Source organism: Scyliorhinus torazame, chromosome 12, assembly GCF_047496885.1.
Source record: "Scyliorhinus torazame isolate Kashiwa2021f chromosome 12, sScyTor2.1, whole genome shotgun sequence".
NCBI classification, from domain to species: domain Eukaryota; kingdom Metazoa; phylum Chordata; class Chondrichthyes; order Carcharhiniformes; family Scyliorhinidae; genus Scyliorhinus; species Scyliorhinus torazame.
Window position 1 is genome coordinate 215987478 of NC_092718.1, and position 18182 is coordinate 216005659.

The 18182-nt window shown below is 48.1% G+C and overlaps 1 long non-coding RNA gene across 1 annotated transcript in view; it reads right to left on the reverse strand.

The window, feature by feature from the left end:
• Positions 1-4725, reverse strand: part of LOC140386979 (uncharacterized) — a 126167-nt gene extending 121442 nt beyond the window's left edge. Inside the window, exon 1 of the long non-coding RNA XR_011933719.1 lies at positions 4624-4725. This is a non-coding gene — a long non-coding RNA (uncharacterized lncRNA). The remainder of the gene's footprint in view (positions 1-4623) is intronic.
• Between the last annotated feature and the right edge of the window lie 13457 nt (positions 4726-18182).

Consider the following 18182-nt stretch of genomic DNA (forward strand, 5'->3'; position numbering starts at 1 on the left):
AGTGCTGGGACCTTTGCTCTTTGTAATATATATAAATGATTTGGAGGAAAATGCAACTGGTCTGATTAGTAAGTTTGCAGACGACACAAAGGTTGGTGGAATTGCGGATAGCGATGAGGACTGTCAGAGGATACAGCAGGATTTAGATTGTTTGGAGACTTGGGCGGAGAGATGGCAGATGGAGTTTAATCCGGACAAATGTGAGGTAATGCATTTTGGAAGGTCTAATGCAGGTAGGGAATATACAGTGAATGGTAGAACCCTCAAGAGTATTGAAAGTCAAAGAGATCTAGGAGTACAGGTCCACAGGTCATTGAAAGGGGCAACACAGGTGGAGAAGGTAGTCAAGAAGGCATACGGCATGCTTGCCTTCATTGGCCGGGGCATTGAGTATAAGAATTGGCAAGTCATGTTGCAGCTGTATAGAACCTTAGTTAGGCCACACTTGGAGTATAGTGTTCAATTCTGGTCGCCACACTACCAGAAGGATGTGGAGGGTTTAGAGAGGGTGCAGAAGAGATTTACCAGAATGTTGCCTGGTATGGAGGGCATTAGCTATGAGGAGCGGTTGAATAAACTCGGTTTGTTTTCACTGGAACGAAGGAGGTTGAGGGGAGACCTGATAGAGGTCTACAAAATTATGAGAGGCATAGACAGAGTGGATAGTCAGAGGCTTTTCCCCAGGGTAGAGGGGTCAATTACTAGGGGGCATAGGTTTAAGGTGAGAGGGGCAAGGTTTAGAGTAGATGTACGAGGCAAGTTTTTTACGCAGAGGGTAGTGGGTGCCTGGAACTCGCTACCAGAGGAGGTGGTGGAAGCAGGGACGATAGTGACATTTAAGGGGCATCTTGACAAATACATGAATAGGATGGGAATAGAGGGATACGGACCCAGGAAGTGTAGAAGATTGTAGTTTAGTCGGGCAGCATGGTCGGCACGGGCTTGGAGGGCCGAAGGGCCTGTTCCTGTGCTGTACATTTCTTTGTTCTTTGTTCAGAGAGCAATTATCTCTTTTAAGTTATCAAGTAGTCTGGAAACAGTTTTTAAAATGAAGATAGAGAAACACTTCTTTGAACCTGCGCAGTTCAAAACCCAGTCCAAAACTCAAAGCGAAAGTAAAACCCACAGAGCCACACACCAGCTCCAAATTCAAAACGAAAGTAAAAACTCACAGAGCCACAGCGCAGCTCCACCCACACAATGACATCACTGAGCCATGTGATAAGACAAAAACATTTCTTAAAGGGACACTCCCATGACACTAGAGAGTCCGGATATTATTGCTTTGGTGGGTGGGGGTGGGGGGGGTGGGTGGGTGAGATACACATTGATGATCCACGTTGTTGGGGGGTGCTGGGGAGGGAGGGGTTGAGAGCCCTGATGTCCATGGTGTTGGGGATGGGGGGGGGCGGTTGTAGTGAGAACCTCGTGTTGATGATGGGGTAAGGGGGTGGTGGGTGAGAGCTCCAATGGTGGTGCTGGATTCGGGGAGTCCCTGATGCCCATCAGGGGGTCTTTCATGTCAATGGTGGGGGGGGGGTTATTTTCTGTGCTGATCAGGATGCCTTTTTAAAGTACGCCCCAATCTCTGCGAAGCTGGCCTCACAAAGGGCCCCGCACTGCCACAGTGACACCGTTATCCAAGCCCCCTAATTTTCTTTCTCAGCGAGGCTCAAGGACTGGACTAAAAACTCAGGTGTGCAGCTGGAGAGCTACATGCCCGGTTTTATGGGAAAATTCCACCCCTTGTCATGGAGATAGTTCAGTTGTATAAAATAAACCAGTTTCTGTTTGAACATACCAACATCTCTTTAATCATTCTGAAGCTAGAGTAACCGACATACAATACCAAAGGAAGAGAAAGGGTGCGTATGTAGGGACTGTGGGAGGAAACCGGAGCACCCGGAGGAAACCCACGCACACACGGGTAGGACGTGCAGACTCCGCACAGACAGTGACCCAAGCCGGGAATCGATCCTGGGACCCTGGAGCTGTGAAGCAATTGTGCTAACCACCATGCTACCGTGCTGCCCCCAAAGTATGCTTGTTCCCTCTTCAGCTGTCAGTTCCAGGTCCTCCAGTAAATGACCTTTTCATTAAATGGGGAAACATAATCAAAGATATGCTATCCTCTAAAATTATTTATTGATAAAGTCAATAATTCAAACATTTCCCCACTAAGTTTCTGCTCTCCTTGACTGCTGCTACAATGCTCTGCCTGAACAGGATTTTTAAAGTTTTCATTATACAGTATTCTTGCTTTGTGTAGGATTTGCCCCTGAGAGTCAAAAATCAATATTTAAATGTGCTAATCAAGCAAATTTTGGGCAGATCAGATTAGAATTGCAACAAGTGAAACTCCAGGCTGATTGACCTAAATCTGGTGAAACTTGCAGCATTGAAATTTGGAGCCATGGAACCTTGAAAATGGGTTAGAGTTGAGGCTGAATATGCAGGATCGAGCATCTCTGTTTGGCAAATAACAATTTACTGGTATTGGTTTAAGAATTACCTGCAGTTTGTACTGACAGGTTCAGTATCAAGAATATTGTTGCAGTGTTTGTGTTGTCAGTGGTGACATATTTGTAGATTTAAAGTTGACAGTTTAAATGACTTGTCAGGCATGTCTAAATTCACATCATCTGACACTTAGTTGACAGGTTTATTGGAAATTAATGGTTGCATTAACAGTTCTTTGTGTACAAGAGCTTAAACCTCCATTGACTTCTTTTGGGAGTGGGAAATTCTCTCATAAGTTATTAAAACAAGTCACGCAATGTACTTTTTTTCAGTATGCATTACCATTCATTGATGAGATTTTTTTCAACCCTCCAAGAATTCAACCTTAGAATATTTCTCTGAACCAATGTTCAAATAGCAGCAACATAACAATTAAAAACATTACGGGCGTGATTCTCCCAAAAAATGTCTAAGTTAATTTGTGGTGGGTTTTTCAGGGCGTTTCCCGCCGGCTCTGTTGGTGAGTTCCCCACCGCTATTCAATGACACTTCATCACTTTTTGGGCCCTAGGAAGTTTCTCACCGGTTTCGGCCACACTTAGAATTTATCTTTTGCACTGGGGAGCTGAACTCAGAGATCGGGCTGCCATTGTGAAAGGGTGCCCCAGTCTCTTAAGTGAGCTTGTGGGTCCCCCAAACCCCACACTCATGGGCAATGTCACCCCCACACACATGGACCCCACACTCCCCTTACAGAACCCCCTCCCTTCCAGAACCCTCACCCATCACCACCCCCCCCAACTTGCCAGAGGTCCCTACTTACCTGCCCTGCACTCTCCCGCCCTTCAAACCACCCCCTCCAACCTCATTATATGGGTAAGTCCCCCTTCCTCTCCTGGCCCCTGGCAGTGCCACCCTGGCACTTGAGCACTCTTTCACTGCCACCCTTGCACTCTTGCACTGGCACCCAGGCAGTGCTCCTGTTGACTTGGCAGTGCCATCCGGGCACCTTGGCAGTGCTAAAGTGGCAGTGCCAAGGTGTCAGCTTGCAGTGCCATGGTGCCTGAGTTCCAGGGGGAGGGTCAGGGGGCCACCCTGAACTTACCCTGACCACCCAGGTGTCTAGGTAGCCCAGGAGACCCGCGGGTGCCTTTCTGCATGGTTCATGGTTATGGGGATCACCACTGATTGGCGCCCGGCTGCAGCCTCCCTGGGGAGGCTGGTGTATCAAAAGAGGCTGTTGATCCCGCGCAGTTTGGTCGTAAGTAGGTTTATGACCTACTTCTGTGAGCATCATTCGGCCCTGTCCTATTTGGGGTTGGTCCTGGGAGGCACCGAGGCTGTCAGGAGGCTCGCTGGAGGACTTTCCCGGCATTCTCTGGCCGCGTTGCACTCAAGTGAGAGCCCAGCGCGGCCAGAGATTCCATGGGCATGGCCCCCCTTAGTCACGTTTTTGGGCCCTGGGGAGTTCTCACCAGTTTAGCCCACACTTAGGGCGAGATTCTCCGTGGCGACAATCCGGCGACCAGAGAATCCCGCCCGAGGTCAATGGATTTCCCCATTGTCGCCGTCTTGGCTGTGGCATTCTTGCAGCGGGCGGGGCGGAAGAATCCAGCACTTAGAATTTTGTTTGGCACTGGGGAGTTGAACTCAGAGGTCAGGTATTTTGAAAGAGTGTCCTGATCTCTAAATGAGCTTGTGAGTCCCCCATACCCCCACCCATGGGCAATGTCACCCCCCACACACGTGGACACTACCCCACAGCCTCCAAGTGAGCACATCCCGTTATGGGGCTCCTTGGGGTCTCCCCCCTTCACGTCCCCCCAATCCCCTTACAGCACTCCCTCCCTTTTAGGCCCACCAACCATTATCCCCCCCCAACACAACTTTCCAGAGGCCCCTACTTACCCGCCCTGCACTCCCACCCTTCAAACCCTCCTTCCACCCTCATTTCATGGGCATGGCCCACCTCTATCCCTGGCCCTTCGCAGTGCCACCCTGGCACTCAGGCACCCTTGCACTGGCAACCAGGCAGTTCTCCTGCTGGCTTGGCAGTGCCAGCTGGGCACCTTGGCAAGTCCAGGTGACAGTGAAGGTGCCAGCTGGGCAGTGCCATGGTGCCTGCATTCCAGGGGGAGGGTCAGTGTGCCACCCTGCACTTACCTTAACCACCCTGGGCTACCGGAGACTCCACAGGTGTCATTCCGCTTGGCCCACGTTTGTGTGCACCAGCACTGATTGACATCCGCTGCAGCCTCTCTCGGGTGACCACATCGTACGACCTACTTCCGTCAGCGGCATTTGGTCTGGCCATTTGGGGTGGGGTTACGACTCCGAAATGTCACGGGACTTTGGCGAATCTGGGAGGCGCGGAGCCTGTCAGGAGGCTCGCTGCAAGCCTGTACCGGCATCCTCTGGCTGTGTTGCACTCAAGCAAGAGCACAATGCGGCCGGAAAACCACGTCCTATATTTCTCATTTATACTAAGAGACATTAAGATCTGCACAGCTGTTCAAGGATATACCGACACAAACTGCATCATTTAAAAATTCTCTCTCCTCAATCTTGCTGCCTATTGGTATTGTGAGCTTACTGTCAAGACAAAATAGTTCCCACCACAACTAATCTTCTCTTCCAACAGTAAGCCTTCAAGTTTTAATATTTCCATTTATATTGGCAGATTTCTAGTATTTTAATATGTCAAAGGTAGAATTAAGGGGAGGATGGGACCTTGAGCCCAGGAGTTTTTTAAAATTGATTTATGGGATGTGGGCAGTGGTTAGGGAAGCCATTATTGCCCACCTTAGTTGTCCTTCAGAAGGTGATGGTGAGCTGCCTTCTTGAACCGCTGCAGTCCCGGAGGCGTAGGTACACCCACAGTTTTGAATTAGACATTTCAGGGAAAATATTGTAAATTTACTTTTCAGCCCCCAATTGTATGTGCACAAATAAGAGAACAGGACACCCATCTTACGCAACATGAGAAAATTAATCGTACAATTAAATACTTTTTCCTCACCAAGTTTCTGACCTCTCCTGAAAGTGTTGATTTGTGGCTCCATCCTGAAAGCTGCTGTCACTCAAGCGGGCTATTCTTGAGGCACAAAACTGTACAGTGAACATTGGCAAGCTATTGGAACAGGAAGATATCAGAACTAAAAGCAATCCTGTTCACTTTCCAGCAGAACCTTTGGACAGCAATCCAGGCTGTAGGGGCCTTACCTTAAGCTTGCCGAGCTTTGAAAAAGGGTCATCTGGACTCGAAACATTAGCTCTTTTCTCGCCCTACAAATGCTGCCAGACCTGCTCAGATTTTCCAGCATTTTCTCTTTGGCCTTACCTTAAATTTAGCTCCCTCGCCAAGGACGCTGGAGCAAATTATCATGTTCTTAAGAATACTGCAACACACCTCTGAACAAATGACTAAAATTGACGTATCAATGACTTAAAAGATGCATCAATACTAAGAATAAATGGTGAAACGGGAATTAAGTTCTACCATTAGGATACACTCTGTGAATGGAACTTGAGTGCTCTGTAGATCATCCGTATTTCATATTTGTTGACAAGCAAAAGCTATGGGTCCTTGCCACTATCCCTGCAAAAACTGACTTATGACTTGCATGATTTCACAACTCACTGAATTGATGTGTGTTATTCTTATTCGATGAAAAATACTTTTTCTTATTCGTTCATTGGATGTGAGCATCACGAGCTGGGCCCCACCATTTATTGCCCATCCTTGAGGGCATTTAAGAGTCAATCACATTGCTGTGGATCTGGAGTCACATGTAGGCCAGACCAGGTAAGGACGACAGATTTCCTTTCTTAAAGGACATTAGTAAACCAGATGGGTTTTTACGACAGTCGACAATGGTTTTTTTAGATTACCTTTAGAGTTTTTAATTCCAGATTTTTATTCAATTCAAATTTCACCATTTGCCCTGGCGGGATTCGAACCTGGGTCCCCAGAGCATGACTCTGGGGCCGGGATTCTCCGACCCCCCCCGCCAGGTCGGAGAATCCCGGGGAGAGATGCGAATCCCGCCCCACTGCCCCAATGTCGGCTGCCCTATTCACCGGCGCCATTTTTCGGGCAGCGGCAGGATTCCCGCCAGGCCGGTCGGGTGCGGTTGACAGCGGCCCCCCCGGTGATTCTCCGGGCCCCGATGGGCCGAACGGCCATCCAGTTTTGGCCAGTCCCACCGACGTGAATTACTCACCTCATGCACGGCTGCACCTGGCAGGTGAGCATGCGGGGGGCGGTCCTCGGGGGGGAGGGGGGGCGGCGCGGGGGGATCCGACCCTGGGGAGGGCCCCCACGGTGGCCTAGCCCACGATCGAGGCCCACCGATCTGCAGGCGGGCTTGTTCCGTGGGAGGACTTATTTCCTCCGTGCCGGGCCCCTGTAGGGCTCTGCCATGTTGCCCAGGGGTCGGCGCGGGGAAGAGAACCCCCCGCGCATGCGCGGAAATACGCAGCCAGTCCGCGCATACGCGAGATCACCCCGGCTGGTCCGCGCATGCGTGAACTCGCGCAGTCCCTTCGCCGCTGGCTGGAGCGGCGGCAACCCCTCCGGTGTCCACCTAGCCCCCAAAGGTTCAGAGAATTCCTTACTTTTGGGGGCTGTTGACACCGGAGTGGTTGGCGCCGGTTTTCCCGCCGGCGTGGGGACTGACTGGGTCTCTGGATTACTAGTCCAACGACAATATCACTATGCCACTGCCTCCCCACTATTAAATATGAAGTTATAGATCCACTAGTGTTATGATAAAGGAGAGTGTGACCACAGATACACATGATTTTTTTCCATATTTTTAGCAAATCATTAAAATCATCAGGAACTATTGCATTTGCTGATTTGTTCAAATGAGTGAAAATATTGACCATCATGTTAAAAGGATCCAAAGCAGTGCTGAAAAGCTGTAAACAATTCAATCTACCCTTATGCACTGGAAATGTAAAATATTGGACAGTTTTATTTTCTTGCTGCAGAGGGCAGTGCAGGGTTATTGTCGAACCTTTGTGTACTGTGACTGCCCGGGTTTGTTTGAATGACAAATTAAGCTCAAATACCAAAGCAAAATAAGCAATGTGAGCGGAAGACAGACAGAACCAACAAGCAACGTTGAACACAAATTAACCCTTCAAAAGCTAACCATAAGTCCCGATGTTTTGCTAGTTTTGCACTATATTTCAAAATGCAAGAATGTATTTTTTTCTTCCCTGAAGGGCTTGTGGAATTTAGGGCAGAGTAATTTGGACAGTGTCTGGGAATGAATTTCAAGGGCAGAATTCAGCTGAATCCTGATTTTGCAATCTGATTATAGTTTGTTTCTCCTGATTATTTTAGAAACAAGAATAAAGGATGAGATTCAATGTAAAAAAGTTAAAGTGCTGTTTCTGGCTCATTTTGTGTGGTGTTTCCCGGTGGCTAAGGCCACACTTAGGCAGCCATCCTGCACTGTCAAGCTGTGCTCGGCAGCAGTTCCGACTTCTCGCAGATCGGGGCAGCATTTTGGAAGCTGCTGCAATCTCTACCCACCCCCACCCCTTCTCCAACTTTCAGGATCCCCCCTTCACCCCCCACCCTTTTTTGGGGCCCTCAAACACCCCCTCACCCCCACTCTTATGGGAAAGGACCCTCTGGGCCTGACCCCTGGCACTGCCAACCTGGAACCTAGACAGCTTGGCTCTGCCAGCCTGGTGCCCTGGCAATGCCCCCCCCCCAGCCTGGCAGTGCCACCCAGGCAACCTGGAAATGCAATGATATGCAAGTCTTCAGAGCTGCTTTTGGTGCTTGTAATATGGGGCTGGATTCTCCATTTGGGAGACGTGGGGCGGGATTCTCCGTTGCACGACGCTGATATCGGAATCAGATTTGAGGGGGGTGTAAAGCCTTATGATGTGTTTTGACTTATAACAGCTGCTGCTTTCTGTACCTATGAGGCAACAGGTGAAAGGGACAGGTGATTGAAAAAGCAGTGATTTTTCACTGTTTCTGCCTGGCCTTCTCTTTAGCTTCCAGCAGGGATGACTGATGGGGAGGGGAGGGGTCTCTTTTAAGAGGGGATTCTCTGTTTGGGGGGTTCTCTGATATGGGGCAATCCCTGATATAGGGGGGGACGTCTCTGATATGGGTGGCTCTCAGTTATGGGAGTTGTCTGATATATTGGGTAATGGAGGGTTTCTGACATGAGGGGGGTCTCTGATCTGAGAAGCTCTCAGTTATGGGGGTTCTCTGATATATTGGGTCCTTTGTTATGGGATGGTCTGGTGGGGGTCTCTGATGGGGGTTCTGAGGGGGAAGCCTGAAGGGTGATGTGGGCGCATTTGCATTGTGGGTGGGGTGGAGTCCCTCGGATAGATCTTGGGGGCACCTACCTTAAATACCCTGAGGTCCATCGCGCCAAGGCCACACTGGCAAATACTTGCATCAATCCACGCCCGCGTAATCCTGGCCCAGAAGGCTGGAGCATCACGGAGGTGTTGAGAATCTGGTGTCCAGCCCATTAACAGGATGCAAATGGGATCAAATGGACCATTTGCATCCTCCTGCTGGTGCGGGGTGTGAACCTCAATGCTGCCGCCAGGGGGGGACTGGAACATCGCAAACAGGCCAGAGCAGGCCCCGATCCCATTTTTTGACCATCACGAGATTCTACGCCACATTGGGAACTCCACTACTGGCGATGAACGGCGGAGAATCCCCACCATGAAAGCCAGGGTTTTCCTCTAATTGCTAACTTGAACTAATCTGCAAATACATTGTTGGTAAATTCACTTAGAGATTTGTTAATAGGGGAAGGAACATGTGTATATGTGATCACGCTCCTCTATACAAAATTGTGGATTTTAATTGAATAAAATTTGATATTCATTATGCAGCAAGAAATCACAACTGAGCAGGTAGAAAATTCACACAATAGAAATGGTTCATAAATTTCCAATGAAAAGATAGCAAGGACAAATGAAAACATAAAATCAAAAATGTGAAGTAAACAAAAACCGAAGCAGAAGGGGAACTAATTACATCATCCCAACAAATTTTTGAAATCTTTTTAGATGTCAATTGATTATTAGAAAGTTTGTGAATAACGTTTTAAAAGCATAAAAATGCAAACCAAGTGCTAAACTTGCCTTTGATCAACATTTATTTTATGAATGACACCTTTTTGAGAAACCAAAGGCTTGAAACACTACTGCTGGCTGGAGCCATCACTCTGACACCTGAAGACAGTCAATCTAACGTACACCTTCATCCCAGCAATGAGGCATTATTAACAGGAGTAAAAGATATGTAAATAATTTTTAAAATCAGGTCAAATAAATGTGTATGTCTCTTGTATAAAATAAAGCCAAAACCTGCTAAAAATTTGCTAAAAACCAATGTAGGTTAGTATATTTAGCAATTACAAATATTTGTTTGGTAGCCCAGAAATTGAGCATTTCTGAAACAAAAGAGTTTTTTTGTCAAAGTTTTTCATCTTGCATTCATCAGGACAAGGATACCAATGTCAGGGGAAATAATGAATGTATACTGGAGGAGAAGAGAGTGCTGACTGGTTGGCAAGTGACTCTTGATTGGTAGAAGCATTGCCATGCTGAATGCACCAGTTGATAATGACTGATAGTTAACTGCCAAGCATTGTTTAAAATTTAAATCAGGCAGCTTGACTGCGATTGGTCAAGGCATTTCCCTGAGGAATGAACCAACAAATGGCTGTCACTTATTTTGTTTAGCTGAAACTTGCACAATATGTGCATATGTTCTCGCTGTCTGCAAAGAACGTACTGGAAGATAGACATATTAATACACAGGACCCTATTCTTTAGTGTAAAGTAGTTTTTTTCCCTTAGATTGATATTCTTGTGAATTATCCTGATGAGTGCAAGATGAAAAAACTTTGACAAAAATGTCTAATTTTTCAGCAATACTCAAATTAGAAACATCCTCAGTTGCATTTTCATCAAAATTGCATCCTTGCAACCTCTGACCATACATAATTCCAAGGGAGAAGTACTAGTTTTATATTAAGTACAATGAGATGGACAAAAATAATTAAATAATGCAAGAATGCTGTCCTTTCAGTTTTAACTTTTCAGATATAACAAAGCAAAATTTACAAGCGTCAAAACAATGTCAACATCCTGAGACACCTTCAGTGTGTACACAAGATACCTATACTGAAATGTTAACCATTTTCCTCAATGCAGTTGCTCACAGAATTGAATTTCCAGGATATTCTATTTTTACCTCAATTTCTAAGACTGTGCCTCTTATAATATAATAATAATATAATACTCGCTTATTGTCACAAGTAGGCTTCAATTAAGTTACTGTGAAAAGCCCCTGGTCGTCACATTCCGGTGCCTGTTTGGGGAGGCCGGTACGGGAATTGAACCCGCGCTGCTGGCATTGTTCTGCATTAAAGCCCACTGGGCTAAACCAGCCCCTTGTTTATTAATCTGTACTGTATGGCATGATTCTTGGTGAGCAAATACACAAATATAATGATCTGTCTGATAAAAGAATATTGGAGGCTATTCTCTTATTTTGGTATTGCCAAAGAAGAATATTCCAACTTTTCTGCAACTTTTTATAGTCTCCAAATGTAACACAGTAGTTTACCTGGTGGTGCAGCCTCTAATTCTTAATTTACAGTACATATACAATTCAAAACTGGTAGCTTCAGAAGTGATTCCTTTATTGTAACCAAAAGATTCAAATTCTGAAGTTCCACTGTGGCTCTCCTGGTATCCTACCGTAGTTTAGGTGAGAATGTGGGCAGCACGGTAGCACAGTGGTTAGCACAAGTGCTTCACATTTCCAGGGTCCCAGGTTCGATGCTCGGCTTGGGTCACTGTCTGTGCGGAGTATGTACGTGCCCCCCCCCCCCCCCCCCCCCCCCCCCCCGTCTGCGTGGGTTGCTCTCCCACAGGTCCAAAGATGTGCAGGTTAGGTGGATTGGCCATGCTAAATTGCCCTTCGTGTCCAAAAATGTTAGGTGGGGTTACGGGGATGGGGTGGAGGCGTGGGCTTAAGTGGGCTGCTCTTCAAGGGCCGGTGCAGACTCAATGGGCCAAATGGCCTACTTCTGCACTTTAAATTCTATGAAATCAGTCAGTCACTTTGCACAAAAATAGCTAAAATGCTTCTCTGGGGTGATTTGGAGGGGCCTGAGAATCTCATACTAAAGTTATATCGGGATACTAGAAGAACTTGTGGAATTTCCAAGCCACTGTACCATGATGGAAATGCCAGAGTTTTTTTGTTTGTGTTTTGGTGAACTTCATCCATTTGTAGTTGAGCTGATAGATATGAGCATTCCATCCCCAGGAGGGGCTTATTTAGCACACTGGGCTAAATAGCTGGCTTTTAAAGGAGACCAAGACAGGGCAGCAGCGCGGTTCAATTCCTGTACCAGCCTCCCCGAACAGGCGCCGGAATGTGGCGACTAGGGGCTTTTCACAGTAACTTCATTTGAAGCCTACTTGTGACAATAAGCGATTTTCATTTTCATTCATTCAGGAAGAGGGGGAAAGAAGAAAGGTGGACTAATGGGTAAATACTCTCATTAGTAAATATTGATATTGTTCATCAAATGACTTAAGGTTATTACATACATGATATAAAAACCTACAATCATTTCCGTCTTCATTCAGATGATATGCTTTTGCTTTCAAAAGTCACAAACATACGTTGTGGCCCATTGCTGGTCTATTGTTTAACAGTATTAAGAAGTGTACTCTTTCTGTGGCATATTTATGTGTAATGTTTTGTGCATTTTTAAACCATTTTTCTACAGAAGGAATTGGAAAAATAAAGTTTGTTTTATGTTAGAATTTTAAAGAAAAATATATTTACATCAATTTTAAAAAGCGACACTCAGACAATAGGCAGTTCAAATTGCTAACCTTTGTTGTTTATCCACGGACTGTAAATAATAAGCAATTCAATGGCTTGCCTCAGCAATTGATAAAGAACTCCTCAAAACCACTGTGTAAGGAAGTCCTTGATCCCTTTTGGCTACGAACTAGAAGCAGTCTGTCAGGTGCAGCAAACACTGCAAAGTCAGTAAGATTTTTTAGCCAAAAGGCTAGTTTTCACCATGCTCAGAAGGAGAACATTAGTGTGGGCAAGCGCAGCATTTTCATTATTTTGTATTATTCTGAACAAACCTGCTATATGATTCAAATCAGGTCATAACTGTAGCTCTGTATGTTCATTTGCTGTGAACGCAGGTTAACATACCTGGTCTTGTTCTACCAAGTGTTTTATTTTTAGTCTACCATTGAAGAGATTGAACAAACACGTGCAAACGACATAAATAGCCACTTCAGGTGACATGTAACTCGTGTTGCTACAACCCTGAGCTATTATTACACAGTTAGATTTGGGCAATACCGGACATAAACCACCTGCTACAACCCCCAAGGAGATCACGGATGTGGACCATCAGGTTCCCTGTGATCCCTATCGAGTATGAACCTTTCCGGAAACAGTGTGGGGCTTCCCTTTTAATGCGGGGAACATGTGCAGTATAAAAACCCCAAGCTGTGTGAAGGGGTGGGAGAACCCTTCGGGGAGTGTAGTAGTTTAATGTACGTAATAATAAACCTTTATTTTTGCACCAGTTTTGACCCAGCCCTAGGTCACTGTCTGTGTGGGGTTTGCACATTCTCCCCGTGCCTGCGTGGGTTTCACCCCCACAGCCCACAGGTGTGCATGGTAGATGGATTGGGCGTGCTAAATTGCTCCTTAATTGGAACAAAAATAATTGGGTATTCTAAATTTATTTATTTTTAAATAAAAAAAGTTTTGCGCCCTACCCTTCATTCCTTGTGATCACTCTGTGCGGATTATACACTGGCGACGAGGATGGGATGGCGATCCTGAATTTGGGATAACCGGGGGAGTGCCATGCGGCCTTTCCAAGGCCCAAAGAGACTGGCCCTTGACCTTGGGGCCATTTCCACAGGAAGACAGACCACCGCCGAAGGGGCCCAGTGGGCCGTCGAAACGTCTCCCACAACCAGGAAGACCCAGACCGCAGATGCGGGCCAGCAGCAGGCCGTAGTGACCAGGGCGAAAGACGGCGGCCAGAAGGCCCAACCCCAGCCATTCCACCAGACACAACCGCCCTCCCCATGACTGGGCATATTATTTAGACAAGGAAGACCACCCATACCAGCAGTTGCACTGCATAGCGTCACCAAGGGTAGCACTGATCATGTCAGATGGGTGAATGGGCACCCCATATGCATGGAATTGGATACCGGGGCAGCAGTCTCCATGGTCAGCCGCCGGATGTTTGACCAGATCTGATTCTGCATTCGGGCTTTGGTTCTATGGGACACGGACGCCTGGCTGGCAACATAAACGGCAGGTACCTCGGTGGTCCCGGTCACCTACGGGCAGCAAGTGGCCAGTCCCCTTGGTAGCGGTGCGCGGAGGTGGTCTGAGCTTTCTGGGCTGCGACTGGCTGCAACACCTCTGCCTTGACTGGCAGCAGATCTGCTGCATGTACCCGCACAGACCAGAGGGCAGCTTGGCAAAATTTCCTGAAGTGTTCCAGGAGGGCCTGGGCACCATCAGAGGGGCAGCGGCCAAGATTATTGCCGACCCGTCGGCACAACTACGCTATGTTCGTGCCCGCCCAGTCCCATACGCCTTACTCCCAAAAGTAACTGCCAAACTGGACCGATTGGAATATTTGGACATAATCCACCCCATGCAGTTCTCCGATTGGTTGAACCCAGTTCCTGATGCCGAGCCGGCCACATGGCCCGATTCCGGCGCTCCACACACGAACACCAATCCCCTGCCCAGAAGGTGCCACCGGACCCCACACTAACAATGCCCGAGCACCAAACCTGGGCGAAGAGGACAATGGACTACCCCACGCCAGTCCCCCAGTCCCCGACGAAGCCTCCCCTGCCTGGGGAACGGCTCCCCCCCCGGCTGTGCTGACGCTGGACTCAGGATAAGTGTCCCACGCCGTCGGGAACTTGGCCCATCGGGGGCAGAGCATCGGGGGAGGGCCCCAGGTGACGTCCTGAGGCCATCCATATGGCGTGCGAGTACGCCTTTTTCGAGGGGACGAACCATCGCAAAAGAGATTTTGCCATTGGTGACCAGAGAATCCCGCCCTCTGAGTCCCGAACTCAGCCCCAAATGGAAAAGGTCACTTGTGATTTTACACAGGGCTGCTTCCTCAATTGACCTGGAGCCATACTGATTAATGGAGGAGGTAGCTGAAGGAATTTTGTTTTTATTATTTCACAGGATATGGACATCAGTGGTTAGGTCAACATTTATTGCCCATGGGAAGGTGTTAGGAGCTTTCATTCTGCAGCAAAATAGAAGGGATCCTTTTAAAATGCTTGTAGGATGGAAGATGACCAGGAAAAGCACTAAACTCTCCAAACAAAAATGGTTAGGAATGGCAAGCTTTAAGCTCTTGTTACTACTGACACTATACCATATTTGTTGGACAGTGGTTAGCACTGTTGCTTCACAGCGCCAGGGTCCCAGGTTCGATTCTCGGTTTGGGTCACTGTCTGTGCGGAGTTCTCCTCGTGTCTGCGTGAGTTTCCTCCGGGTGCTCCGGTTTCCTCCCACAAGTCCCAAAAGTCGTGATGTTAGATAATTTGGACATTCTGAATTCTCCCTCTGTACCCGAACAGGCACCGGAATGTGGCGACTGGGGGCTTTTCACAGTAACTTCATTGCCGTGTTAATGTAAGCCTACTTGTGACAATAAAGATTATTTGTTTATTTATTTATTTTATGTTAATAAGGAGACTGTGCAGGGTCGACAGGGCTGAGTTTGTTACTGTCGTTTCTGCTGCCTCGGCTGATGCCAGGGGGTCCATCTGGATTCACTCCTTTTTGATTCTCTTTATCAGCCTGGTACAACAGGCTTAATTTCCAGCTCTTCCAGAGAGCATTTAAGGATCAACCACATTGCTGTGGTTCTGGAGTCGCATATAGGCCAGACTAGGATGACAGATTTCCTTCCAAAATAGTGAACCAGATGGGATTTTTATAACAATCGACGATGGTTTTATGGTTACCATTATTGAGATTATTTTAAATTTTATCAATTTAATTTAAATTCCACCACCCATGCGCTATATCTTGTAGATGGTGGATGGGAGCCAGTAGGTGAGATAATCACCTCAGAATTCCCAGTCTCTGACATGCTTTTGTAGCTACAGGTCGCAGTTTTCTGGTCCCGTTCGTCACAGGCGCAGATTCCATTATGACCGCTCACTCTCACGAGAAGGCCAGAACAGGATTTGTAGTGGCAAGGTCTCAATATGAGATCTCCACCCCCCTCACCGTAATCAGCACGTAATCAAGGTTCACGCTCTGTGAGGACGTGAACCTGATTATCATTAACTTGAATTCAAAAGGCTTAATGCTGTTGCTTCCAAGGTTGTCAGATGCTGGCATCAAGCTGGCAGGAATCATTACTGGTTTATAAAAACGAAACCCCAGTCGGAATGACCATGCCGAGTGTTCCGCGATGAATATAGCACCTGGGTGGTAAGGGACATGGTCAGGCATTGCCCTGGTACAGTCCCCTGGTAGCATGGCAGTGCCAACCTAGCAGTGCCAACCTGGGGGAGGAGGGCCTTAACTTTGACTTTGAGGTTAGGCTGCCTTTTAAAAATGGAACCCCAATCTCTGTGAAGCCGGGCTTGGTGGCTCAACAGGCCCCACGCCGCTAGAATGGTGGCACAAAACATGACTCCCTGCTTTTTTTTGACAGTCAGAACCTGGCACTTTGCCATTTTTAAGGAAAATTTTGCTCATTGTTTTATATAACTGGTCATTGCTAACTCCCAGGCATCGATTCTCCGTTCCGGAGACAGTGGGCTGGAATCTCCGGTTCAGCGGCTAAGTGCCGGCTCAAACGGAGAATACCTGGGCATTTTACGACTCCAAAATTGAATCCGGGACCGGCGAGGGGCGAGCTACGGTGCCGGGTGAAACTCCATGCTCCCGTGCCGAAAACCATCGGAGATTGGCCGTGTCCGTGGCTGGGCATGCGCACAGTGATGACCTGCAGTGGTCGTGCGGAATAACATGGTGCCAGCCGTGCGCGGACCCGACCTGCCATCCGCGACCCCACAGGGCACCCACTGGCCCCCCCACCAGCCCTCGCGGAAGCCCCCCCCCCCCGCCCCCCCGGGCCAGCGGCACGGATCCCAGCCAAGTGTGATGGCGCCGGACAGATTCCGCAGTCGCCAAGCTGGGTTCCCGCCTGCTCAGACCAAACGTCAACGCGCGGTTGGGAACTCAGCCCATCGGGTGCAGAGCACCACGGGAGGACCATCTGATGATGCGCCAACGCCGTTGCAACGGTGCAACATGATTACGGAGCATGGCTGACCGGCGCCGGCCGCCATTTGGGCATCGGAACTCATTTTCCGCCCAATCACCGATTACAATATTGGCATCGGGCAACGGAGAATCCAGCCCTAAGTGTTCCCGCCAGCAGAGAGTCGCTACTGGTCTTCGCTGGTGCTCGGAGCGGTACCCAGGTGCGAGTCCCTCTCCTTTACCATGCCAATTTATGTAAGGGGCAGAGCTCACCGGATTCTGCCATTTTGAGTGGGCGGCCTGATATTGAGGTTTGAGGGTGTGCCCCCTTCCCCACTACAGTGTTTATCCTGCCCCCCACTGATATGTAGGGGCATCTTCCCTCACAGCCACCCCTCCACCACGGGAATAATGGACCCCCCCCCCCACACAGCACGCATGCATGAGGATGACCTGACCCCCCCCCACAAATTCCATCATCTCATCATCCACCCTATCAGACACCACCATCAGAGATCCCCATCAGGTATCCCCATCAGAGATCCCCATCACAGATCCCCATCAGAGACCCCCATCAGAGATCCCCATCAGACACCACCATCAGAGACCCACAACAGAGACTCCGAACAGAGATCCCCATCAGAGATCCCCATCACAGATCCCCATCAGAGACCCCCATCAGAGACCCCCATCAGAAATCCCCATCAGACACCACCATCAAAGATCCCCATCAGAGACCCACAACAGAGATCCCCATCAGAGATCCCCATCAGAGACCCCCATCAGAGATCCCCATCAGAGACCCCCGTCAGAGATCCCCGTCAGAGACCCCCATCAGAGACCCCCAGCGTAGACCCACAACAGAGATTCCCATCAGAGACCCATATCAGAGATGCCCATCAGTCACCCCTGCCTGAAAGCTGGAGTACAGTCCAGGCAGTAAAGTGAAAAATCATTGAATTTTACTTACACTTCCCTAACATTTGCTGCCTCAGCCAAAAGTGTTTAATGCAGCAGCTGTTACAAGTGTCAGAGGTTTCCTTGAAAGCCCAGTGCACTTCAAAAGGCTTCAATTTCTTGACCTTTGAAATGCAAATCTTCCATTCCATTTCACATAGCAATACATTGTATTGGCAAGTGATTGACAATTTTATTACTCCAGTAACCAGCGCTAGGTGGATTGTTTCCCTTCATGCTTGAATGCATCCCAAGTACCCCGCTTTGATACTAACCACAATGTTTATAAACACACTTGCTGTGATTGACAGTTCCTCACCACATCAAAAGCAGCTAAATGCTTTCATTTCCTCTTTTTCATAGGGTTGGCAGGCAATTGGAACATCGTAGACACCAAACCTGTTTTTCCATCGGCAACACACTCTGCCCT